This window comes from Euphorbia lathyris, chromosome 9 (genome assembly GCF_963576675.1).
Source record: "Euphorbia lathyris chromosome 9, ddEupLath1.1, whole genome shotgun sequence".
Taxonomy (NCBI): domain Eukaryota; kingdom Viridiplantae; phylum Streptophyta; class Magnoliopsida; order Malpighiales; family Euphorbiaceae; genus Euphorbia; species Euphorbia lathyris.
Genome location: NC_088918.1, coordinates 5557448 through 5582090, shown reverse-complemented (window position 1 = coordinate 5582090; position 24643 = coordinate 5557448). Strand labels below are relative to the sequence as shown.

Here is a 24643-nt window from a genome sequence, read left to right as displayed (position 1 = left end):
ACTTAAACATAAGTAAAATCGAACCGAATCAAATCGCTCAACCGGCATTGGGTCAAACGGTTTGCGGTTAATCCGACCGGTTTTGAGCAGTTCTATTCGGTTTTCAGTTATATCAGAAAATAGTGAAAATAGCTTTATCTGAACCGTTATCTTGACCGGTTTGGTCCGGTTCATCTAACCATGCATACCACGTACCTTTATTTATAAACTTTTGAACGACATGGTTCTGTTTGCAAATTGGATAAACCACATATATTTTTTCTTACTTTCCCCTTAAAATATTAGACGTATCTTATTTTTAAATTTTTAATTGTAATTTAATTATTTTATATATTTTATTGTGATTTGATATTTTATTTTGTGATAAAAAAATTTAAATATTAATTCTATTTTTATAATTAATTTTATTTTATTTTATTACAATGATATATACACATATATATAAAATTTATAAAATAACTTTAAACTAATTATATATATATTAATATATATTTTTATTAATTTTTATTTATTACATTATCTGGTCCGACCTACTCTAGTTACTTGGTTGAACTAAGTGACCCACGCGTCAAATACATCATTGGTCTGCTAAGGGGGCTATTTTGCACATCCATGTGTAAATTTATTTATTTATATGTTTGCTAAATTTGAACTACAAAAGTAAAATTGAGTCCTTTTGAACAAATTTAGAGAATTTTATCCAATATGACATATTAATCAAGCTAGATTTTACAATTAAATACAAACTTAATGTGCTAGTTAATTACGCTAATGAGGTTATCAAGTTTACTGAATGTGTGAAAATGGATAGTTGAGAGAATTCGGGTCAAAGGGCTGACATGTCGAGCGAAAGAGATGAAAACTGTAAAGAACATAGAGTTCACATGGTGTGTGGAATTACCCACATATCGTGTAAGGATCCCACGTCAAGAATCCACAAGTCGTGTCGTTCCAAATTGGAAGATTCTGCTTCTCTATTGTAATCCATATGACATGTTGGTATACATCGTATGAGCTGTCAAATTCAGCAGGGTCAATTTTGTTGTTCTAGGAAATTATTTTCACGCGTCGTATAGCTATTCTCACATATTGTGTGCATTTTTAAAGTGAGAATGCCCACTTTCTCTCTAACTTCGTACTATTTATAATAATGCCACTACTTTATGACAACTATTGCCATTAGTTTATTTACAAGCTTGTCATCCATTTATCCTTATTCCATTTTAGCCCTTTAACTTTTTCTTTAGCTAGTCAGTTTATTAGGTTTTATGTAGTTTTAATATTACGGTTTATGGTGTATAAATAACCAATCTTATTTGAAGAACATCCATGGAATATTTGGATAGAGAAATTAGTAGCATTAGACAAGAAGTGAAAAGCTTTGTATTAAAACCTAATTTTGATGAAGTTTTAACTATGACAAAAATAATAATTAAGGAATTAGATCCCTCAAGGTATTAAAATTCATAGTTAAATTAATGTTTTATATTGCTAACAATTGTTTAAGTGTGTAAACCATTTAGTAGCAATATACACAAGTATGAACAATGGCCTTAAATGAATTAAAAGCCCAAGCCAAAAGAAGCCCAGAACCGAAAAGCATAAGCTCGCACTAAAGTTAAACAAAGACTTTCCCTTTCTGCCATAAAATCAGAAGACATAAGACTCTGTGAGTCATCCATCTCTCTCGACAATCACAAATCAGGAAATCGACAGTCTGTATATCTGCTAGTTCAGGATTCAGAAGCTGATCATTGGACACGAGTCTCAAGGGACAACTGGCCTCTGAATTGTGGAACAATTATTTCCTTAATTGGCAAAACAGATGCAATAAATCAGAAGCTCTAGAGAATAACATAAGATGTTTCTGCACAACGGCTATCTTTTGATTCAAACGACTAGTTTGACTGCTCGTCCTATAAAAGCCAAGTCCAAACTCCTTTTTCACAACTATCATAAAGTGAAAATGAGATATATATTCGAAAAGTGAAAAACAATAGCAAAGAGCAAATACACAATCAATTTTCTATTCGTGTAAACATCATAGAGAGATTATTTCATATTAATTTTCAATCAGAATGCTTTCTATTGTAAAATCAGAAGCTATGTTGTTGCTTCGGTTATAGGCATGAAAGAGTGTGATAGTTGAGTGTTGTAGTAAAGAATGGTACTTTACTCAACCTTAGTCTATGTAAAAAGTTTTGTGCTTTACCTTTGACAGATTTCTTTAGTGGATTAAAACTCAGAAGAAGGTAATATGAGGACTAGACGTAGGCAGAAGGCCGAACCAATATAAATCTGCCAAGTAACTTCTTTCCTTTATCTCCCTTTTACCTCTTCTGATATTGCATTCTTTCAATATTTATCTCACATATATATCACTCTTATCATTACGTGCTTAACATATAAATCATCTTTCTAAGGAATCTTTTGAAGCTTCGATAAAAGAGTTGTTTCTGTCTTTTATTTGGTCGTAGAAATTCCTTCAATAAGTTGATAGATAAGACCTATTATAAGTTTATATATTATCTCTAATACACTTCATACATAAATCTCCATTAAAATTAAAATATACACATCACAATATTATCCTATCATATATTGAAAATCTATTAACAAATGAGGTTATTAGAATTTGAATCTCGAACACTTGATCTACAAGGTTTGGAGTCATAAAACCAAATTACCTATAGTGGGAGATAATATATAGCAATTTAAAAAGAATTAAAGCATTACAAAGCCCCAAGTCAATATGATTTTGATAACTATTTAAAACTCTGAATTTTCCAAAGTTCTAAATGATTTCTATTATTGCACAATTGCCAAGTATAGAGCGCAACACATATATATTAGACTTTTTTTTTTTGCTATCATCTTTCTGTAATATACATAAAAGTTAATAAATTTCAAAACTTACAAATGACTATTATTATTGTCCAATTGCCAAGTATAGAATGCAACATATATATAGTGGACCTTTTTTTTTGTCATCTTACCGTAATATACATAAAGCTAATAAATTTCAAAACTTCTAAATGACTATTATTGTCCAATTGCGAAGTACAGAATTTGGATTCAAACTTAACCGAATTATTATCTCATTCATAAGTAACGTTATTTTTTAGTTTATGATTTGTTTTTTAATTTAAGAAATATCATGTTTCAAGTTTAAGTGTTAAAATATCGTTACTTATCAATGAGATAACGATTTCGTTAAATATTCATATAAATTAGGTGAAATTTCACCAAATGGGATAGGGCAATGGTCAAATGACACAATTTTGAATAGGTTAGAGGATAAATAATGCTTTAAATTCGATTATGTAATAATTAATGCTTGTTTTCCAAACAATCAATCTTAATCTAAACGTTTTCAAAACTCACGTTTCAAAGTACGTATATGCTTTAAATATTCTTATATATATGCATGTGTACAGAAAATGATTTTTGGGGGAGGGAATCTAGTCCCTATCTTAGTATATGATATATGACAAATTATTAGAAGCATCCGGTTCTCCATGTCAAATAGAAGATCTCCTATATATATTTTGACACGTGTAACACGGATCCACATATATTATAAGAGACCCTACTATTTTAATTATTATGTGGGGTCACACTACACGTGTCCAAATGTGAATTGAGGGTCTTCCAAGTGACATAGAAGACCGGATACTTAATATAACAATTAATGATATATAGATAATATATTATATTAGAATTAATTTTACATTATTATGCGAATGTATATATATATATATATATATATATATATCATAACTGTTGTAATTTACTTTATCGTACTTTAAATTCCCACACTACTTTCCGCACATATCGATCATTAATTAAAATGAGTGATTCCTTAAACTTCAATGGCTATTAATTAAAATTCTTAAAACGGTTTTCAAAACGAGAAATAAACGGTTTTCAAATGTATTTGAAACTTAAAAGGATATGCAATTAGACCGTTAACGTCTAGTAGTGTTCAGTATGAGGCCGGCGGTTCAAACGAGACGATTATGGGATGCCTAGTAGCCTTTCTCTAGAAAGGAGCTAGCTAGCCTTGTATGTCGTACCCAATTTTCCGAATCCATTGCAATTTTATTGTAAAAAATAAATTTCAGTATATTTTATAAAAATAGATTAAAAAATTAAATTTACCTTTTTAGACATAAAATCAATGAAAATGAAACCTAAGAGCCCTTTCGTTCAAATTCATTAGGTCCAATTACTGTTGGAAAATTTATATATAAATGAAATTAGTATAAATTCCAATAGTCATCCTCGTTCATGAACAGTTGTGTTCGTTCATGATTAGTCGTGTCAGTTCATGAACAGTCTTGTTCGTTCATGAATAGTCGTGTTCATTAGAGAACAGACATGTCCATTCAAGTTCTATATATACATGATGGAACTGTCAGATTGATATATTATTATCTGAAATATTTCTGCTATCTATACCTGTTGTTTTGTTCTACTCCGGTGATAGCTATTATACACTCGGTAAGAGTTCGCTTGCGTAATCTGTTGTCTCCTGGGAGACGATTGTCAATAGCGACAATATCTGTCTTAAGGAAACTGCTAATACAGGCCTCAGATTTGTCTAAACTCTTTCCTTTTTAATTAATTATTTACTGTTCATGTTTCTTTCTGTGTTTATTTGTTTTTTGGTTTAATCATTTTCTAATATTCTTAAGACAGATTACTATTTTGTTTTATGATTTCTAAAAATACACAGAAATTTTTATACAAGGTTTTGTTTCAAAAAATTTTTTATTTGAATAAAAAAACAGAAACTTAGTCAGATGCACTTTATCTTAGCAGCATTTTTTTTTCATTTATAGTTTAACTGGAACAATGCTCTATGGTGATATTTTATATGTCAGTAGCATTTTTTTTAGTTTCAGAAGTATAAAGCTTTATGGTATATTGGTCTCTTTTTGATACATGACCTGTTTTTTTTTTTTTTTTGCTTGATACATGTTATTCAAAGTGTTTTTACAATCAGTACATAAGAAATTATGGTTTGTAATTAACCCGTTGAAACTTTTATTGATATTCATGATATAGTTGTGAAAATTAGATTATAATTTGGTGTTATGATTATTGGTTTACTATTCTGTTTTTTTAGTGCAGTTTTTTAAAACAAAAACTAAAACTACAGATTGGAAAAAAAAAGTGACAGTTTGTTTGAAACAGATTATTGTTTTTTGTTTCTAACTTAATCTGTTTGAAATTTCAGAGAAAACAAATGGTTGAGATCGATAACACAAATGTATCTAGTTCTAATGTGAATCAGAACATGGAGATTCCACAGCCTACTCGTCTGCCAGTATCTGTGCCAACTTCTGTCAATCACGGTGAACGTCCTGAAAAATTCACAGGTGTGAATTTTAAAACGTGGCAACAAAAAATATTATTTTACCTTACTATGCTTAATTTGGCTAAATGCTTAAAGATGATCCTCCTGTAATCAGAGAGGATGAGGTAGATGCTGCTAGTGCCTTTAATGCAATGGAAGCATGGAAGTATTCTGACTTCCTTTGCTGCCGTAATTATATTTTAAACGGCTTGACTGATGCACTTTACAATGTTTACCAAGTCAAGCAAACGACAAAGGAATTATGGGAATCTCTGGACCATAAATATAAATCAGAGGATGATGGGGCTAAAAAATTCTTAGTTGGGCAATTTCTGAATTATAATATGGTAGATTCTAAGAAAGTTGTAAGTCAAGTGCAAGATTTACAACTAATTATCCATGAAATCCATGCCGAACGAATGTCAATTTCTAAATCATTCTAAGTGGTAGCAATAATAGAAAAATTGCCGACTGGATGGAAAGATTTCAAAAATTACCTTAAGCATAAGCGGAAAGTCTCCAATATGGCTAGTCAGTCTGTGGCTAAGGCAAATATGGTGGAGACGAATGAGAACTCTAAGAAAGGCAAAGGCAAGAAGCCGATATGGGGTCCTAAAGGTGGCATATCCAAAAATACCAAATTCAGTGGAAAATGCTACAATTGTAATAGAAAGGGTCACATGTCATCTAATTGCAAGAGACCAAAGAGGGTTAGGCCAAATAAAGCACATGTAATGGAAACCATAGAACAAGATGTATCAGACATTAATTTATGTGATGTGGTGTCGGAAGTCAACATGATTGATTCAAACCCAAGGGAATGGTGGCTAGATACTGGTGCCACACGTCACGTTTGTTGTGATAAGGATTCCTTTGTGAAACTAACTCCTCAAACTGGAGAAAAGCTCTTTATGGGAAATTCTGCTACCTCTAAGATCAAGGGGATTGGGACTGTAATTCTAAAGATGACTTCTGGAAAGGAAGTGAAATTGCAGAATGTTTTGTATGTTCCAGAAATTCGGAAGAACTTGGTTTCAGGAAGCATCCTTAGTACACATGGTTTTAGGATGGTCTTCGAAGCCGAAAAGTTTATTTTGACTAAAGGGGGAATGTATGTGGGAAAAGGATATGTATCCAATGGGATGTGGAAATTTAATAAGAATGACGTTTCTTCCGTTTATATCATTGAGTCATTTGATTTATGGCATGGTAGACTTGGACATGTTAATTCTAATACGATGCGTAGATTAATTAATTTAGATCATATCCCTTCATTCCCAATTGATTATAAACATAAATCTGAAATTTGTGTAGAGTCAAAATTAACAAAATGTTCATTCCATTCCGTGGAAAGAAAAACAGAACCACTTGATATAATACATAGTGATATTTGTGACTTAAAGTTTATTCAAACTAGAGGAGGTAATAAATACTTTATTACTTTCATTGATGACAGTACCAAATATTGCTATGTATATTTGCTTAAAAGCAAAGGCGAGGCTATAGAGAAATTTATTCTCTATAAACAAGAGGTGGAAAACCAACTTAATAAAAAGATTAAAGTGGTTAGAAGTGATCGTGGTGGTGAATATGTTGAACCATTTGGGGAATTTTGCTCGCAACATGGTATTATTCACAAGGTAACACCACCATACTCTCCTCAGTCTAATGGAGTGGCGGAGCGTAAAAATCGTACCTTAAAGGAAATGATGAATGCAATGCTAAACTGTTCTGGGTTGCCACAGAACATGTGGGGGAAGCTATTTTATCGGCAAATCACCTTTTAAATAAAGTGCCCCGTAAGAAATTAGACAAGATCCCATATGAATTATGGAAAGGAAGAAAATCTACCTATAATTACTTGAAAGTGTGGGGGTGTCTTGCTAAGGTAATGGCTCCATTGCCAAAAAGAATGGAAATAGGTCCAAAGACGGTGGATTGTATTTTCATTGGCTATGCGCTTCACAGTAACGCATATAAATTTCTTGTGCATGAATCTAAAAGTCCTGAGATTCATAAGAACACCATCATGATATCAAAAGAATGCATCATTCTTTGAAATATATTTCCTTGTAAGGAAAAAGAATATGGTTCGAGATCCAAACGGTCTTTAGAAACTGTTGATGGTAACAGTCAGGACCCTCAACAAGAAACTAATGTTGAAATTGAGGAAGAGGCTGAGCCTAGAAGTAGTAAGAGAGCTAGGGTAGAAAAATCATTTGGTCCAGATTTTCTAACCTATATGGTAGAGGCGGAGCCTCAGACCTACAAGACAGCTGTAAGCTCAACGGAAAGCCCTTTATGGAAAGAGGCTATAAGGAGTGAAATTGACTCCATCTTGCAAAACCATACATAGGAATTAGTAGACCTCCCTCTGGGAACGAAACCAATAAGCTCTAGATGGATTTTCAAATGGAAAATGAAAACAGATGGAACAATTGATAAGTATAAGGCCAGATTGGTTATAAAAGGTTATAGACAAAAGGAAGGTCTTGACTACTTTGACACGTACTCTCCCGTGTCTAGGATAACGTCTATTAGGATGATACTTTCAATCGCCGCTTTGCGGAACCTTGAAATACATCAGATGGATATTAAGACAGCTTTTTTGAATGGAGATCTTGATGAAGAGATCTACATGGAACAACCTGAAGGTTGTGTAGCTCCAGGCCAAGAAAGAAGAGTCTGTAAATTGGTGAAGTCTTTATATGGATTAAAGCAAGCACCAAAACAATGGCATAAGAAGTTTGATGATGTCATGATGACAAACGGCTATCAAACACTACAAGAAAAAACCATATCTCCTACACACGTTTCTGTCGGTAAATCGCTAATTTGTGTCGGTATATGACATCACCGACAGAACACCGACAAAAAGTTATGTGTCGGCATACGCCTTGTAGGGAGGCCGCTGCGACACGCTTTTTCGATGTTGGAGATATCACCGACACATAAAGTGTCGGAGGGGAAGTGTAGGTATGTCCTACACTTTTCTGTGTTGGTGAAATGTGTAGGTCATACCTACACAATCACCGACACACTATGTGTAGGACATACCGACCCAAACACCTACTATAATGTGTCGGTATTGCAATTTACATATAATAAAATAACTTATTTTACCGACCAGTAGTGTGTAGGAAATGGCGTCGGTATTTATATATTACAATTATATATATATATATATATATATATATATTATTGAATTCATCCATTTGTGTATATATACATATATCAAACAAACACATAAAAACTAATTTATATTAAAGCTAAAGTCATTGATCCCTTAGATACAAAAAGTTATCTCCTAATAGGGTATAAACAAAATGAACATCACCCTAACTGTAACCTACCCTTTAGATACAAAATGCTATCTCCTAATAGGGTATACACAAAAAGAACATCACCCTAACTGCAACCTACTAATAGGGCATAAATAAAAAGATCTTTGCCCTATTTAACCAATAAACTGTCAGCTTCCACCCTACATTTGCCACCAAAATATTCTAACCTTCCACATCTCATTCACTTAATGAGTTTGTAAGCAAAAATATGAGTTTTTAAGCACTCAAAATGAACTTGAGATGTAGAGGTGCTAAGATTCAGCCTGTCAGTATGATTATGCCCCTCCTCTTGTCCATATCGTTGCTGCAAATCAGCTATAAGGCAATCAACTGTTGATTGCAGTTGATCAAGCTGAGACTGCATATACAAACGTGGATCAGATGATGTTGTTGATGAAGATGCTCCATGTGTTCCTGAAGAAGATGAAGAGGCTGCATTGAAATATCGAGCTCCTGCAGCACCCAATCCCATAAATCCTATTTGTGTTATTTGCACCTCCAACAGCCTGAAAAAAGGCTTGCAATTCATCTGCACGGTTTTGCTGGCTTTCTATCTCAGCAACTATGCGTGCATATTCCTCCTGCAATTAGCATATCAAGAAACAACAAGTAAACATATATTTCATTTCATGCATGCTTGACAATAAACCCAACAAGCAAGAATAAAAAACTTGTTATTTCAATGACTAAAAGCCAAACTTGACCTGGAATTTTTTTAACAAATATCAACAAATACAGGACTGCATGTATTGATTACTAAAAGCAAGACATGTTCTACAAAGGAGTCAATTTCAATTTCAAGACTGTTATAGCAAGGACCCATCTTTGGGTAACTCCTTAATTCTGAATTTTATTCAAGATTAACCATTCTTTTTTATTCAAAAGTTGTTATCTCTCATCAGATATCATAAAACATTACCATAGAAAATACTTCTCACTTAGTTATCATTGAAAGATTTGGTATCCTAACGGCTTGACACAACAACCCATATTTAACATGATTATAATTTTAATGACATTTCATGTGGAATATAGGTCACGTAAGGCGATTATAATATAATAACCTGTTTTGACACTCGAAGCTAAATGTTTTCCAATTCAGATCTACCATTATCCTTCAGTATACAAATTCCATACCCAATATTCCACATTTTCATATTTATCCTTTGATTGGTAGAATTTTTTGAAAATTACAGCTACAACATAATTGTAAAAGAAGACAAAGAACATCACATAGAAGACAATTTAACATATGCTTCCTTTTCCAGGTGTCAAATGGGTCCTCTATTTAAGTGGGTCCAAAATGATCAGGAAGGTAGATCATTTAAGTAAAAAAATCAATCAATCTGATTGGTCCCATCATTCAGTTTGAATCTCTTGCTAGTTCTTTTTTTCTTTTGTGAAATGGGACTTGTATTTTGATTCAATTGTTCTACAGAACATCTATAGATACTTTTCCCATGTGAAATGACTAAAAAAATTAATCTCTAGCATTTGCTACTCCTAGCACATACAACATTCATGCACATCTACCAAATTCTTTTCCCATTCTGCTGTTTAGTATTGCATAAGAAATATTTTAACGCATTCATACGATCATAAGAGTTTCAAGTTTCCTCTTTGAGTCTAATAACAAAGCAAGTATTATTTGATTACCTCAACATCTTTAGCATGCTGATCAATCCAAGAATTGCCATCATGTTGACGTGTGTGCGTATACATAAACAGTTCATGTGGATCCGGTGCTCGACCAAGGTGTGCGGTCTACAAATAAAAGTTTTGAAATGAATTTATTTCAAGGAGTAATTAAATATAGTATGTGAATCAAAAGAAAACTCATAATCAACAATTTGTTTCACATATGAGTATTTACGATGAACAAAAAATGTAGAATAAAAGGTTGTATACTTACAAGTCGCTCAAAAGTTTCCCCATGAGATATCGATCCACTTGTGTGCGTAGCTTCAGCTGGTTCACTTTCTTTCCCCATGTAAGAAACCATGCAAAAACCTTTGAATCAGCCCAGCAAAAAAAATGGTCTCTCCTATTTTTATATAATGACCTTGGACAGTCCTATAGCTTATAATTGGAGACATATACAGTGCCTGTAAATTTTCCCAAAATCAAACAAATATTTTTACTTTCCAAATAGGATGAAATAGTACTCAACTCCACTACCTTAAAACATACTCAACTCCACTACACATGTAAGTTTGTGTTAATATAAAGATTATTTTCACAAATAGCTCGAGAAGTAGAATTGTTATTACTAATTAAAAGGCCATAGTCAATAAATAGGTCACTATCTCATTATCACTACAAGAAATTCGTTTTATAACGACCAAACTTAATGACAGTATATCTGATACCCTCGTTGAAAATGCTTTTCTACAAGAGCAAAAAATTACTCTCACTAAAAAATACATTACTAACGACCGTAAATAGAACCTGTTGGTGTTAATATATATTACCCTCGTTATTAATATTGCCTTACTCACCATTAAAAAAAATACGATAATTATGATTAAACTCCCCACGTTAAATGGAGTTTTGGCTCTGATATTTCCCTCTAACACAAAATATTACCGCCATTTGTTTCCCCCCAAATATTTGGCTTCACAATTAGGGAAAAAAATTAGGAAGAATCCTCTTGCAATTGCAATGGCGTCTTCTTCAAAGTTTCTCTCTCAATTTTATCAACATCACTCTGTTCTATATCCGCCTCTACTAAGCCCTGCAAAACTCTCATCAAATCCTTTTACTCCATCTCCGTCAAGCCGCTTTACCCTAACCCTAACTCTAACAACCCTTTCTCTATTGTCGATGTTTCCTCACTGTTGATAAAGATTTAGAGCCGCAACAAGCTCAACGCCTCCAAGACTCTCCTCTATTGCCTTTCTAAGTTAGTCTGTAATCGCTAATTCCTCAAACGGAAGAGGTATGGAGGCCTTGTGTTTACTCATTTACATCCCTTAATTTCGTCGATTTCAAAACCATATTGCAAATTTGAAGTGTTCTACTTCTCATTTGAAGTCCAATTTTACAATTAATTGCACAGAGAAATTGGGAGAGAAAATTTACCTTTCCACTTCCTCTGCTTACACCGTACTATGTGTTGATCGACAGCTGTGCTCAAAACTGTTTTCCGAGGCGAAGTATGTGAGAGTATTCTTTACATATCTATTTCCCTTTTCTCCATTTCAATTTAATGTTTTTCCACTGTGGTTATGAATGTGAAGCAATTCCATCCTTAATTTCAAGATTTTTAATAGAGATGAGAGCAATTATTATGGTTCACTCACAATTCAAGCATGTGTTGTGTTTTCTGCCCTGCTTGTTTTCAAGTTCTGAGTTTTATTTGATAGAAAAACTAAATTGAAAAAAGGTTTGTGTCACTTTTTATTTTTCCAAATATTACCTAGTAAATTAGATTAGAGATCATAGATTTGTGAACTTGGGTTAGTAATGCTGCTTCATGTACTTCTGAAATTCATAACATTCCTGTTAGTTGTCAGTTCCTATCTCTTTGTTTAATTGTTCTCTATTGGTTACGGATTTTATCTATGGAATTTTTTGATCCTTTTTATGAGCCAAATTGTGAAGCATTATGGCAAGGTGAAGTTTACCAGGTTTAACTTGCAGTTGAGCAGTGCCTACAAAGTACACATGATCTATGTTTCTCTCTGATGCCTCTACGTGCTATGCCATCATCCTGATGTTAATAGAGATGGAATCATTAAGTTTCAGGCCACTCCTCAAGATCAACAGACAGTTGATCAGGTTTTCTCTTTCTTCCTTAGATTTTTCTTTTAAACTGGGCTGAAATCAAATTCCATTCATTTTATTTAAGCCAACCATGTAGGTTTGTTGGGGGATTATAAATATTGAAATGCTTTATTGGTTAAATTCGTAGATTTTTACATTTTTCAGTGTTTGCCTTAATAGACACAGTCTGCAAACTTAAAGCATTTAACCGTACCAAGGAGCCACTCAAATCCAATTTGATAAATGGAAAGTGGAAACTTATTATAGTAATTCACAATCAATTTTGTTGATCAATGCAAGCTCAGACTTCTCAACCTTTCTACTGTCTAATTTTTGCTCTGAGAATTACGAGGTCTTAAAAGCCCGCATGCATGTAAAGTATAAACTATATAAGGCTACATTATGGTTTTAATTGCTATTATATTACCTAAAGGGTCCATTCTTAGTTTATTATCATGTACCAACCCAAATTACACAATTTCACTCTCTGTATCTCATTATTGTTTTTACCATTTTTTTTGTCAAACTCTTTTTCTTTTACTTAATTTCTAATTTTGTGTACATCTTACTGATTTGCTTGATTGTTCTACATGCTAGTGGACTAAGCATCATTGGTGGAGAACTCCAAGATTCTTCATGATTTTCTGTAACCCCAAGGTGATTTCCTAATTTCATTCCTTAATTTTCTAAGTTTCCTTATTATTCTTCCCATTTTTTAAGAAGTATAATTCTAGGATTACATTTTCTTATTATTCTTGCCATCTAATAAGAAAGATAATTTTAACAATTAATGTTGGATTAAGTGATAAGGCCTTGTGTTTTTTAAGCCACTGCCTTTGAAATATATCGTGAATCAAAAGGAAAATTCAATAAGGTTTTCAAGTATGTCAATACCGGGTCATTTAATGTAGGATGGAAGGTGTATATGTTATCTTGGTTTGTGGAGGAAGGTTGCAGGAGTGTTCTTGTGCAGAATCATTTAAGTGTATGATTTAGTTTTGCCAAGCTATTTTAGCATTTTATATACTAGGATGATTGGATATTTTCATATAGTTTGAAATGGCTCACATTTTCTTACTTTCTTTTCTTGTAGCATTGTCTAGTTTCCTTGAAAGGCTGGCCCATAAAAGTGTTTATTGTTTTGATTTATTCTTACCATTGATAGTATATGAACATAAAGTTGAGCAGAGACCCAAACTTTTAAGATCCAGAACAAACTATTGAGCAATTAATGTGGACAAACTGAGGGGTCAGAATATGGATTCTTGGCCATTGTGTAATTATTTATTTTTACTCATAATTTCATTTGTTTTCTGCTATATTTGTTAATCTGTTTTTCTTTTCTGAGTATAAACTTCAGTTTTGTGCTATTGAAACTTCCCTTTTTTTCGTTGATAATAGATCTCTCAAATGACAGACTACTAAATTCTTCGGTCTATCTTGTCTTTTTCCATCAATTAGAATTTTGAAGTTAATTTATATATGTCCACTACCAAATCTTGAAAATGCATAATAGGATACCAAAATTTTGTTTGTTTTGCAGTTTGCGAGTGCAGCATTAAAATAGCAGAGTTTGGAGTTTGATCTAGTACATCCATTATTACCAGTGAAAAGGCGGGTAATCCCTCATTTTCCAAATGCAGGGGAGAAGCCCTCTACGCTAGATGATGAGGACTTGGTTCCTTCAGCTCTCATCAGGTTCAGACCTATTGAAACTGACCACTCTGTTTTTATAGGTCTCTGTAATGAACTCCTTCAGATTAGTGAACCGCTAACTTAATCCTGGTAAGTGTTATGGTGTAAACCACTTCGAATCCTCATGTCTACTTCAACTTCAAGTTGTGATTGTGGATATTTGACAAATCTATAGTTTTTGAATTCATCAGTTTACTTGTGTAACGATTCTAACCTTATTGACATCCTTTTTTCCCCTAAATTAACAGTGGAAGGACATACTTGCCGAGAACATGAAGCATATATTGTGCACAAATACACTCAGTGCCCCGCCTCTTGAACATAGTCCGCCTTTTAGGTTATGAGGTAACATGTCTGGAGCCTAGCACCTTTGATTACTGTGGTAGAGGATCTTATGATGAAATTTTTAAGCATGACCTTAGAATTGCCGGCTTAGAGATGACTGATCCCTATGAAACTTTGATCCTGAATTTGACAAAAGCTGTTATGACTGTAGTTTTGTGAAGTTTTTCGTTATTAAATTGTGAAAGTACATGATTGAATGTAGGATATGTTGAACTTAATAGGGAAATTGTTCATATTTTTGCTAAGATTCAAAGTTCTTATTCAGGAAGTATATTTTCCGCTACTTCTAAAAGCATTTTTCCCCCAACTATACTTGGTGTGGTTGTTGTATGTCTAATGTTATAATTCATATTATATCTAATTTCTCTAGATATTCTTTTTGTCTTTCTTTTTGAATTCTTTTCCTATAAGAATTGGGAATAAAGTCCTCTCTGGACTGAATATTGAATATTGTTCTTATGTATGTGTAGCCGGATTAGTGGCTTATACGCTTCATGACCGCATCACTGGCGAGAGTTGGAGGATGTAGCCGCTTAAGTGGGGGTTTAGAGGAAGCCTTCCCTTTGCAGGGTCATCCAAGGGATCTTACAAGAAATAACTTGAGTGGGAATCTTCATTATTCTCTTTCTACCATGGCTTCTATTGCTTACATGTGAGTGGCTTCTGTTATGGAATTTTCTTATTACCATGTTTTGACTAACAATCCTTTATACTCTATACTTGACACTTTTACCACCTACAGCATCGCCGCCCACGCTCACCATCTCTACACTTTCACTGGCTCCATCTCTCTCTTTATACTCTGTAAAGCTCAATCTAGAAAACCTTCACGAGCACCAAAAAGATGAGTGTGAAAATTGTAAGTTGAACGATTGAATTAGTTTTAACATAAGTGCCATACAACTTGACATAAAGTTCCCAAGTCTCTGCATTCTTTTTTTTTTGTCATTTAAAATTTTTTGTTCCTAAATTAGTAATATTAGTTCTACTTATTTGATAGAAACTGCAATTCAATTGGCTCAGTTTTTATTTGCTTAACATAGACCAGTTCTGAGTCTTTTCTTTTCTATTATATCCTTGCCCTTATTGTTTTATGTTTACGTTATTGTTTTATGTTTACGTTCGTAACAGTGTGAAGTAATTGTTTTGTTTAGATGGAGTGTTCTTCTGAGATGAGATTTGGAACAAATTGTTGAAGTAGCTTTCCAGACGTCATGGAGATTGTCTATGCCTTATGTCAGAAAAAACCGAACACATTTCGGTTCATGGTTTTGCACTTTTGTTCTCAATTTTATTAAATGAAAAATTGATTTATATTTTATTGAATATATGTTTTAATTATTGAATTTGCATTTATTGTGTTAAATATCTAAATAATTCTAGTGTTAGCACATTAATTCACGACATAATTACGATTTCTTAGTTGTAAATATCATTTCTAAATAATGGTACATATGGAAATAATGATCATCTATTATCTCATGAAAATTTTATAATAATAATGACAGTAATTAATGGAAATAACGATTGATTATTCGCTCATTAAAATTTAATAATAGCAACGGTAAAAAACAGGAAACACGACTGTTTATTCACTCATTAAAATATTATAATAATGACGGTAAATTATGTAAATAATGACCGTTTATTCACATATTAAATTGTCTTAATAACGACAGTAAAATCAGTTAATAAGGATGGTTATTACTGTCCTAATTATTGAATAGTAAGGACAGGTTTCATACGGTCGTTGTTTAGATTTAACGATAGGACACGGTATACCGTCGTTAATACCTTTAACCTCAAAGGTTTTAACGAGGGTGGACGACGGTATATACGGTCGTTATAAGTTAATAACGACGGTATTTATATAATTAATGAGGGGATTAACTCTCGTTATAGACGGAATTTCTTGTAGTGTATGCAAAAATGTTCTACCTATATATTAATAATCCTAAAATCAAATTTCATGACCTTTAAAGACACAAAGAACTATCAAAAAAGTCCTATCTAAAAGATAAATAGTCTAGAACAAAATTAGCTAGCCACTATGCATACAACTTAACATTTTTTAGAAGTTGCAGCAGCAAATAAATCATTAGCAAAAGACACGAAGAGACCGAGCAAAACACACGAATGACCAGTTCGATAAGTGGACCAGTTCACAATTTCAGTCCCAACCTAAAAATTAATTATAAGGTTCTACAATGCAAAGAGCAAAATAAAAGATCTAAACATAAAAAAGCTAAGGTCAAATTATCAAAAATAGTAGTCACACAGCTAAGGTCATGGCATTTGCGATTATAGTTATCAAATGCATACAAATTGACTTTTGAGGTCATCATATAAATATATTAGAACAAAGAAGTTAGTTTATCCCATTTAACTCAAGTCTACAACATTCTTTGGAAAAATCTATGAGTAAAGTCTATAGCATTCTTGATGAGATCCTTGCACTGTCTGATATTATAGGCCAAAGGTCTGACTCAAAATCAATATATCCCTTCAAAACCTCATTAAATATTCCTTACTTCGTTTCTGAAAAACGATCAGGAGAACGTTTCAGATGACTGCTTAAAAACAAAAACAAAGCCCTATATAAATAATTCAACACATTGCTCTGTTTATGATAAAAAAAATAAAAGACATTAAGACACATAACCAACCTTTCTACTTCCTTTAGAATATCTTAACAATGAAATGATCATAGAGTTATTCAATATGATATCGGAAGAGTTCAGATTGATAAGAAATGGGCCTCTCACGTCACTGTGCAATTCAGAGCATCAAATATGCAATTGAAAAGTGATAAAATAGAGGGTCCACTCCACATCACCAAATAAAACTTGTATATGTCCATTGTGGTTAACCATATCATCACAACAAAAACAACTACAGCTGCTTCATTATTCTTTCTTTTTCTTTCCTTTTTTTATTTTTCCTTAAAAAACAACAATTACTCCAACTATATGTAGTTAATAAAATCGTCTTTTTGAATTTTGCATATCTTTTGTAGTACATTGTACTCGAATGCTTAAAAGTTCAGTTTCTTAGCAAATAATATGTAAAGAATTGAATTTTCTAATTAATATTTAAAAAGTTAAATTTTATTAACCCAAACAGGTGCAAATGGGTATGAGCACTAATGTACCAACAATATGAGTATTCTAAGATGTAGGTAATCAAATAATGGCCATCTGACTATAATCTATCTTCCTAAGGTAAGATTATAGAGAAATTTAAGATTTTTATGCCTCATACTTTCTAGAACTAAAGATGGATTAGAAAAGCAAACTCCTTAGTTGGGAAAAAAGAAGCAAGCTCCATGAAATTCAGCTTCTGAAAAAGAAACACAAAGGAGAGAAAGATGAGATGGATACCTGGAGAGAGTAGATCGAGCACGAGACAAAACTCGTTGAGATCAGACCGAGCAAAGGTGGAGAGAACCAGGGCAACGACGACATTAAGAGGAAGAGCGAGCAGTGACCGGTGAGAGGAAGAACAGCAACACCGGCGCCAGTGTTGGTGGCAACCAGCGCCGTCTGGGTGGAGCCGAGGAAGAAACGCAAGCTCGAGAGGAGAGAGGGTGGGGTTCCAAATTTGATCGGGTAGGAAGGGGGAAATTAGGGCTTTGGAAACTAAAACAACAAAACACTTTATATTAATAAACTTATTTTTTATTATAATAGTTGTAAGTTCTCTTTTAATATTATCTTCACCTACATTTTTTTAGGTTCACATACTGTTATTGTAAAAAAATTAACCTTTTAAAAATTAACACTTTATATTAGTAATTTATTTTTTATTTTTTAATTTAATAAATATTATAATAGCTATAATTTATTTTTTTTATTATTATGTTCACCTACACATTTTTTTGTAGGTTCACATGTAAGTTTTGTCGGTGTCATCACCGACATATGGAAATACCTACAATAAAGGTCGGTGATAGGAGCGGGAATAATCCCGCCAATAATCACCTACACATTTTTGGAATGGGTAGGTGAGAGTGTAGGTGATGACCGACACTGAGTTTTCATCGGTGTTCTGTCGGTAATTCCGACACAAAATATTGTGTCGGTGGATTGCGTCGGTAATAGCATTTTTTCTTGTAGTGAAATAAACGAGTGTGACAAATGTATTTATGTCAAAACTACAAATGAAGGATATATCATTTTGTGTTTGTATGTTGATGACATACTTATTGTTGGAAGTAATGACAAGATGGTGAAGAGTACCAAGGACATGTTAAACTGACGGTTTGATATGAAAGACATGGGGCTCGCAGATGTGATTTTGGGCATCCAAATCAAACGTTCACCTAACAGTATCATCTTGACTCAGTCACACTATGTGGATAAGATTCTTGGCAATTTTAGTAAGAATGATTCTAGTATCGCCAGAACTCCAATCGACACTAGCCAACATTTATGCAAAAATAAAGGTGAAAGCGTTGACCAAGTAGAATACGCAAGAGTTATAGGCAGTCTAATGTATCTCATGAGTTGTACAAGGCCTGATATTGTTTTTACTGTCAGCAGTTTAAGTAGATACACGAGTAATCCAGGAGAAAACCACTGGAAAGCCATTGTAAGAATTCTTCGGTATTTAAGATATACTCGTGATTATGGATTGCACTATACGATAGATTATGGATTGCAAGAGTTATAGGCAGTCTAATGTATCTCATGAGTTGTACAAGGCCTGATATTGTTTTTACTGTCAGCAGTTTAAGTAGATACACGAGTAATCTAGGAGAAAACCACTGGAAAGCCATTGTAAGAATACTTAGGTATTTAAGATATACTCGTGATTATGGATTGCACTATACGAGAGAACCTGCTGTGTTAGAAGGATTCTCTGATGCAAGTTGGATATCTGATATAACAGATTCCAAAGGCACGAGTGGATATGTGTTTACTCTAGCAAGAGGAGCAATATCCTAGAAATCCTCAAGGCAAACAATTATAACAAGATCCACTATGGAGTCTGAGTTTGTAGCTTTAGATAAAGCAGGAGAAGAAGCCGAGTGGCTACGAAACTTCTTGGAGGATGTTCCAATGTGGCCCAAACTTGTGCCCACAATTTGTATACATTGTGATAATCAAGCAACGATTAAGAGAGCACAGAATGGGATATATAACAGTAAACCTCGAAACATGCATCGTCGACCTAACTCCGTTAGACAACTGATCTCAACAAGTGTTATTTCTGTTGATTTTATTGGATCAAAGGATAACATAGCGGATCCGCTAACCAAAGGGTTAAATAGAGATCAAGTTGAAAAATCGTCAAAAGGAATGGGACTAAAGCCCATAGAGAAGAGGCGTTATGTGAAGGAAAACCCTACCTAGTTGACTGGAGATCCCAAGATCTAGGTTCAAAGGGACAACCTAATTGCATAAACCTTGCGCGTTCACTGTAGGGGTTAAACCCTAGTCCATTCCTAGATGTAAACAGTGACACCAACGAAAAAGGTTAAGCTATATGCTTTTAATGATACATTGTGCGTCAGAAATTCTGAGCAAATAAAATCACCTATGTTAGAGTGAAGTGGGGTCGCTTCGATGGAGACTAGTAGGGCCTACTTATCTTAAACTCTCGCAGAACAAGGCGATGTTCATGACCATAACGAACATAACCATGAGAACCTATACCGGGTTATGTTGGTATCTGCATGGGGTATATCATCGTTTACACAAACGGCAGAATAGTTCAAAGCATCGCGTCTACTAATCAGCCAGTAAAGTAAATATACTTTCACAAGGGAAGGTTCAAGGCACATTAGCTACCTATCCTATGCAGATATCAGCTTTAGAAAGTCATCACCACATCCTAATCATCTCGTTTCCAATTTCATTTTTGTGGGGGATTGTTGGAAAATTTATATATAAATGAAATTAGTATAAATTCCAATAGTCATCCTTGTTCATGAACAGTTGTATTCGTTCATGATTAGTCATGTCAGTTCATGAACAGTCTTGTTCGTTCATGAATAGTCGTGTTCATTAGGGAACAGACATGTCCATTCAAGTTCTATATATACATGATGGAACTGTCAGATTGATATACTTTTGAAATATTATTCTCTGAAACATTTCTGCTATCTGTACCTATTGTTTTGTTCTACTCCGGTGATAGCTATTATACACTCGGTAAGAGTTCGCTTGTGTAATCTGTTGTATCCTGGGAGACGATTGTCAATAGCGACAACATCTGTCTTAAGGAAACTGCTAATACAGGCCTCAGATTTGTCTAAACTCTTTCCTTTTTAATTAATTATTTACTGTTCATGTTTCTTTCTGTGTTTATTTGTTTTTTGGTTTAATCATTTTCTAACAATTACCAAAAGCTTCGAAACTCAAAATTCATATTAGGTCCAATTACTAAAACTTCAAAACTTAGAGAAAAAATAACTAAATTATATTAATAACCACTGAAGTTTAATATCTATTTTATAAAAATTAATGAACTTTCATTTTGTTTCAATAAATTCGTTAACTTTACTATTTATTAAAATAAATTCATTCCAGCTAATGCAAACAGGTAAAATGATTGGAGTAGTAATGTGGTAATCACGTTGAAAAGAAATATTCTATGTATAACATGACTGTTACGTGAAACCTATTTATACGTCATGTGACAGCTAAAAAGAAATAAAGCTCGCACTTGAAAGTTTCAGACACGTGAGTTAAATAAATAATAAATATAGTTTTCATTTTTTTAGGGATAAGTACAAAAAAAATGCGTGTGGTATACGCGTTTTGCGAACTCGAACATGTGGTATTTTTTTTTTTGCAAACAGAGGTACGTGTTACACGCCATTAGCAAACAGATGCAAAATTGACTAACGGTGTTAAAATTCAAAGAGAAAAGAGTTAATTTGGTCCTTATATTTATTTATTTTATAAATTAACCCCCGTAATTATCTAATTATCACAAATAAACCTCAAAATCAAAAATAAAAATAAAAAATACCTTCTTCTTCTTCTTCTTCTTCTTTCTCTTCTCTCTCCTTCTTCCATGGTTCTTCTTCTTCTTCTTCTTCCTCTCTCTCTTCTCTTTTTCTATTTTTTTTTTTTTCGAAAATTCCAGATTTCCAAAATCGAAAATCTGGAAATTTCCAGGAATCTGGAATTTCCAGATTTCCTTCCTGGAAATTACAGATTTCTGGAAATTTCCAGAAATCTGGAATTTCCAGATTTCCGAAATCGGAAATCTGAGATTTCCCAAAACGTAAATCTGGAAATTCCAGATTTCTGGAAATTTCCAGATTTCGGAACTTAAAAAAATAGAAGAAAGAGAGGAAGGAGAAGGAGAAGAAGAAGAAGAAGAAGAAGAATGTATTTTTTATTTTTATTTTTGATTTTGGGGTTTATTTGTGATACTTAGATAATTAGGGGGCTTAATTTATAAAATAAATAAATATAAGGACCAAATTAACTCTTTTCTCTTTGAATTTTAACACCGCTAGTCAATTTTGCCTCTGTTTGCTAACGGCGTGTAACACGTACATCTGTTTGCAAAAAAAAAAAAAATACCACAGGTTCGAGTTCGCAAAACGCGTATACCACAGGCATTTTTTTTTATATACTTATCCCCTTTTTTTACGACTTAATACATTTAATCCCAACACTTGGACCAATGTCAATTGATCCTCTGAAGTTTGAAAAGCAACAAATGACTCCTTTATTGTCCAATTGCCAACTAATATTTTAGACTTTTTTTTTTTTTGCTGTCATCTACTTGTAATATAGATAAAAGTCAATAATTTTCAATATGATCGTTATGTCACCATTTAGATAATGTTTTTATTTGACATTACCGTAATTACTTTGCAACCCCAGATAGTAGTGGAACACAGCTCAGACTTCTGTTTTGGTGTGATCAGAAACATGTGGAAGCGACCTTCGTTTTGTTTCATTTAGCTTATTTTCATTTTTGTATTATTTTTTCTTTTTATTTCTTAATAATATCTGGGTCGGAGTTTTAAGGGAGGTGCCAACCTAGTTGGGATCTCCCTGCTCCCTCTCCATCCTTAATCAAAAAATTACCGGAATTACTTTAAAAAAACCAGTGACCTCTCTGTCACACGACAATAAAGTTTACGGTTACACCAAAACTCACCCTCTGTAATGAAAAAAAATCAATAATTTTGATAGAAACAAAACCAAGATCATCTTCTTAAAACCAACTCCAAATTTCGATTAACATTAGAGCAATTAACCTCTGAAAAATAGCTACCAAATACCATTACTTATCTAAGTACATTGATCTGTGTAAATTGCTGATCAATGAGTACATTTTTCTCCTAAAACAAACAAGAAATTGAAGATCAAATGAAGCTGAAATCTCCATATTCATATTCCATGATATTGAAAAAACTCATTAGACCAGAGATTATTCTGATTCAAATCAGAAAACATGTCTGGTCGCTGCACACTTTCCCCATTCGCATCAAATCCCACCGTCTCTGGCTGCTCAGCCACCACCACCGTCCCTTCAGCAACTGAAGTTTCCGCCACTGCTCCGGCATAAGAATGATTAACCGTTAGGGTTTCAATTCTCATGATTATCTTCTTCAAGTTTTGATCAATAACCCATCCAAGATCAGTCAAATCCAAAATGTTCAGATAGATCAAGCTTTGTCCGGTGAGGGTATGGAACATCACCTGAGTTATCTCCGTTTCCCGGTTCTCCCTTATCTGCTTCATCAGCTGCTCAATGGCCTTGCTGATTCTTTGCCGGACAAAAGTCTCTTGGTTAACCATTTTCCTGGTTTGCACCATTCCCGGCATCATATTGAACTGAGAAACAACTTGTTGAACACCGTCCGCCGATGGCCAAACCTCGGGCTGAGAATCATAAGGACTGTAAATGATTGCACAGGCCGGAACGTCACACAGGTTAGTTAATTCAGTGATCTTCTTCAATAAACCCTTCTTCCTCTTTCTGAATGTTGTTTTTCTGGCTGAATCATTTTCTATGAAGGAAAGTTTCACCTTCTTTCTCATTTTCAGAAAATGAAAGTATGTTTTTTTTAGTGAAATTCAGATAATTAAAGTTTGTTTTTTGGTCTGATATTTATAGGGTTAATAGGATAATCATTTATAGAAAATCTTGGTTGGCATTTTTAATACATGGTTTGATATTTTCATATACATGAATCTGATACTGAAATCTTGGTTGGCAAATTAGAGGACTGTTTGGCATTTTTTCATTTATAATTAAATTGGAATAATAAAGTATTGTATAAAAAAATCAATTTATTTAATGCAGGATCAATATGATCATAAATTTGCTTTCTTTTGCCAGATTTTGCAATACCAACTTAATTACTATTACTATTTGTTGTTTTTTAAGAACAAAAATATTTCATTTTTTTGTCCAATTAATGTTTTTCTTGTCCCATTAATGTTAATTTGGTAAAAAGAAAATTTAGACATGCACGTGTAAAATCCGCACTCAACCGAACAATCTTGTATTCGTCACTGAGTAAGTTGATGGAATAAAAGAAGAAAGGGGATTAGTGATCATGTCGCTGCGAATGATTGCGAAATTGTGGGCATGGCATCTGATACCATGTAGTTGTGTTAACATGTTCGGGTTGTCGATTTCGTGTCGTGTTTTCGGATTACAGGTAATATTGTTATGCATATGGTAAAGGCTATGCTTACTTTGTTTTTTACATGTAATATATATTAACCATACCTTTTAAAAATATAAGAGGATATTATACTTATTTTGTTGTGCTGAATTAATGAAAGATAAATAAACAAGCAATTGAAAAACACAGATTTACGTGGTTCACCAACGTTGTGTTGGCTAGTCCACGGGTAAAAGGAGAATAGTATTATTAGGAGGCGAAAATCAGACTACAATGATTAGGTTTACATAATGGGGTATTTATAATACCCAATCTAACCTAATCCCACTACGAACCCATGATCCTAATCCCACTAGGAACTCATGATCTCAATCCCACTAGGAACCCATGATCCCAATCCAACTAGGAACCCATGATCCCAATCCAACTAAGAATCCGAAACCCAATACTACTCCGAATAGGAAACTCATGATTCAAGGCATTACGACAAATCTCCACCTTGACTTGAATCCTCCTGAAAACATA

General features: G+C 33.3%; 1 long non-coding RNA gene across 1 annotated transcript; it reads left to right on the top strand.

Annotated features, from left to right (window-relative positions):
* The first annotated feature begins 12432 nt into the window (after window positions 1-12432).
* Window positions 12433-14237, top strand: LOC136206940 (uncharacterized). Its single transcript, XR_010676483.1, has 3 exons — window positions 12433-12486; window positions 13069-13128; window positions 14015-14237. It is a non-coding gene; the product is annotated as an uncharacterized lncRNA (long non-coding RNA).
* The last annotated feature ends 10406 nt before the right edge of the window (window positions 14238-24643 follow it).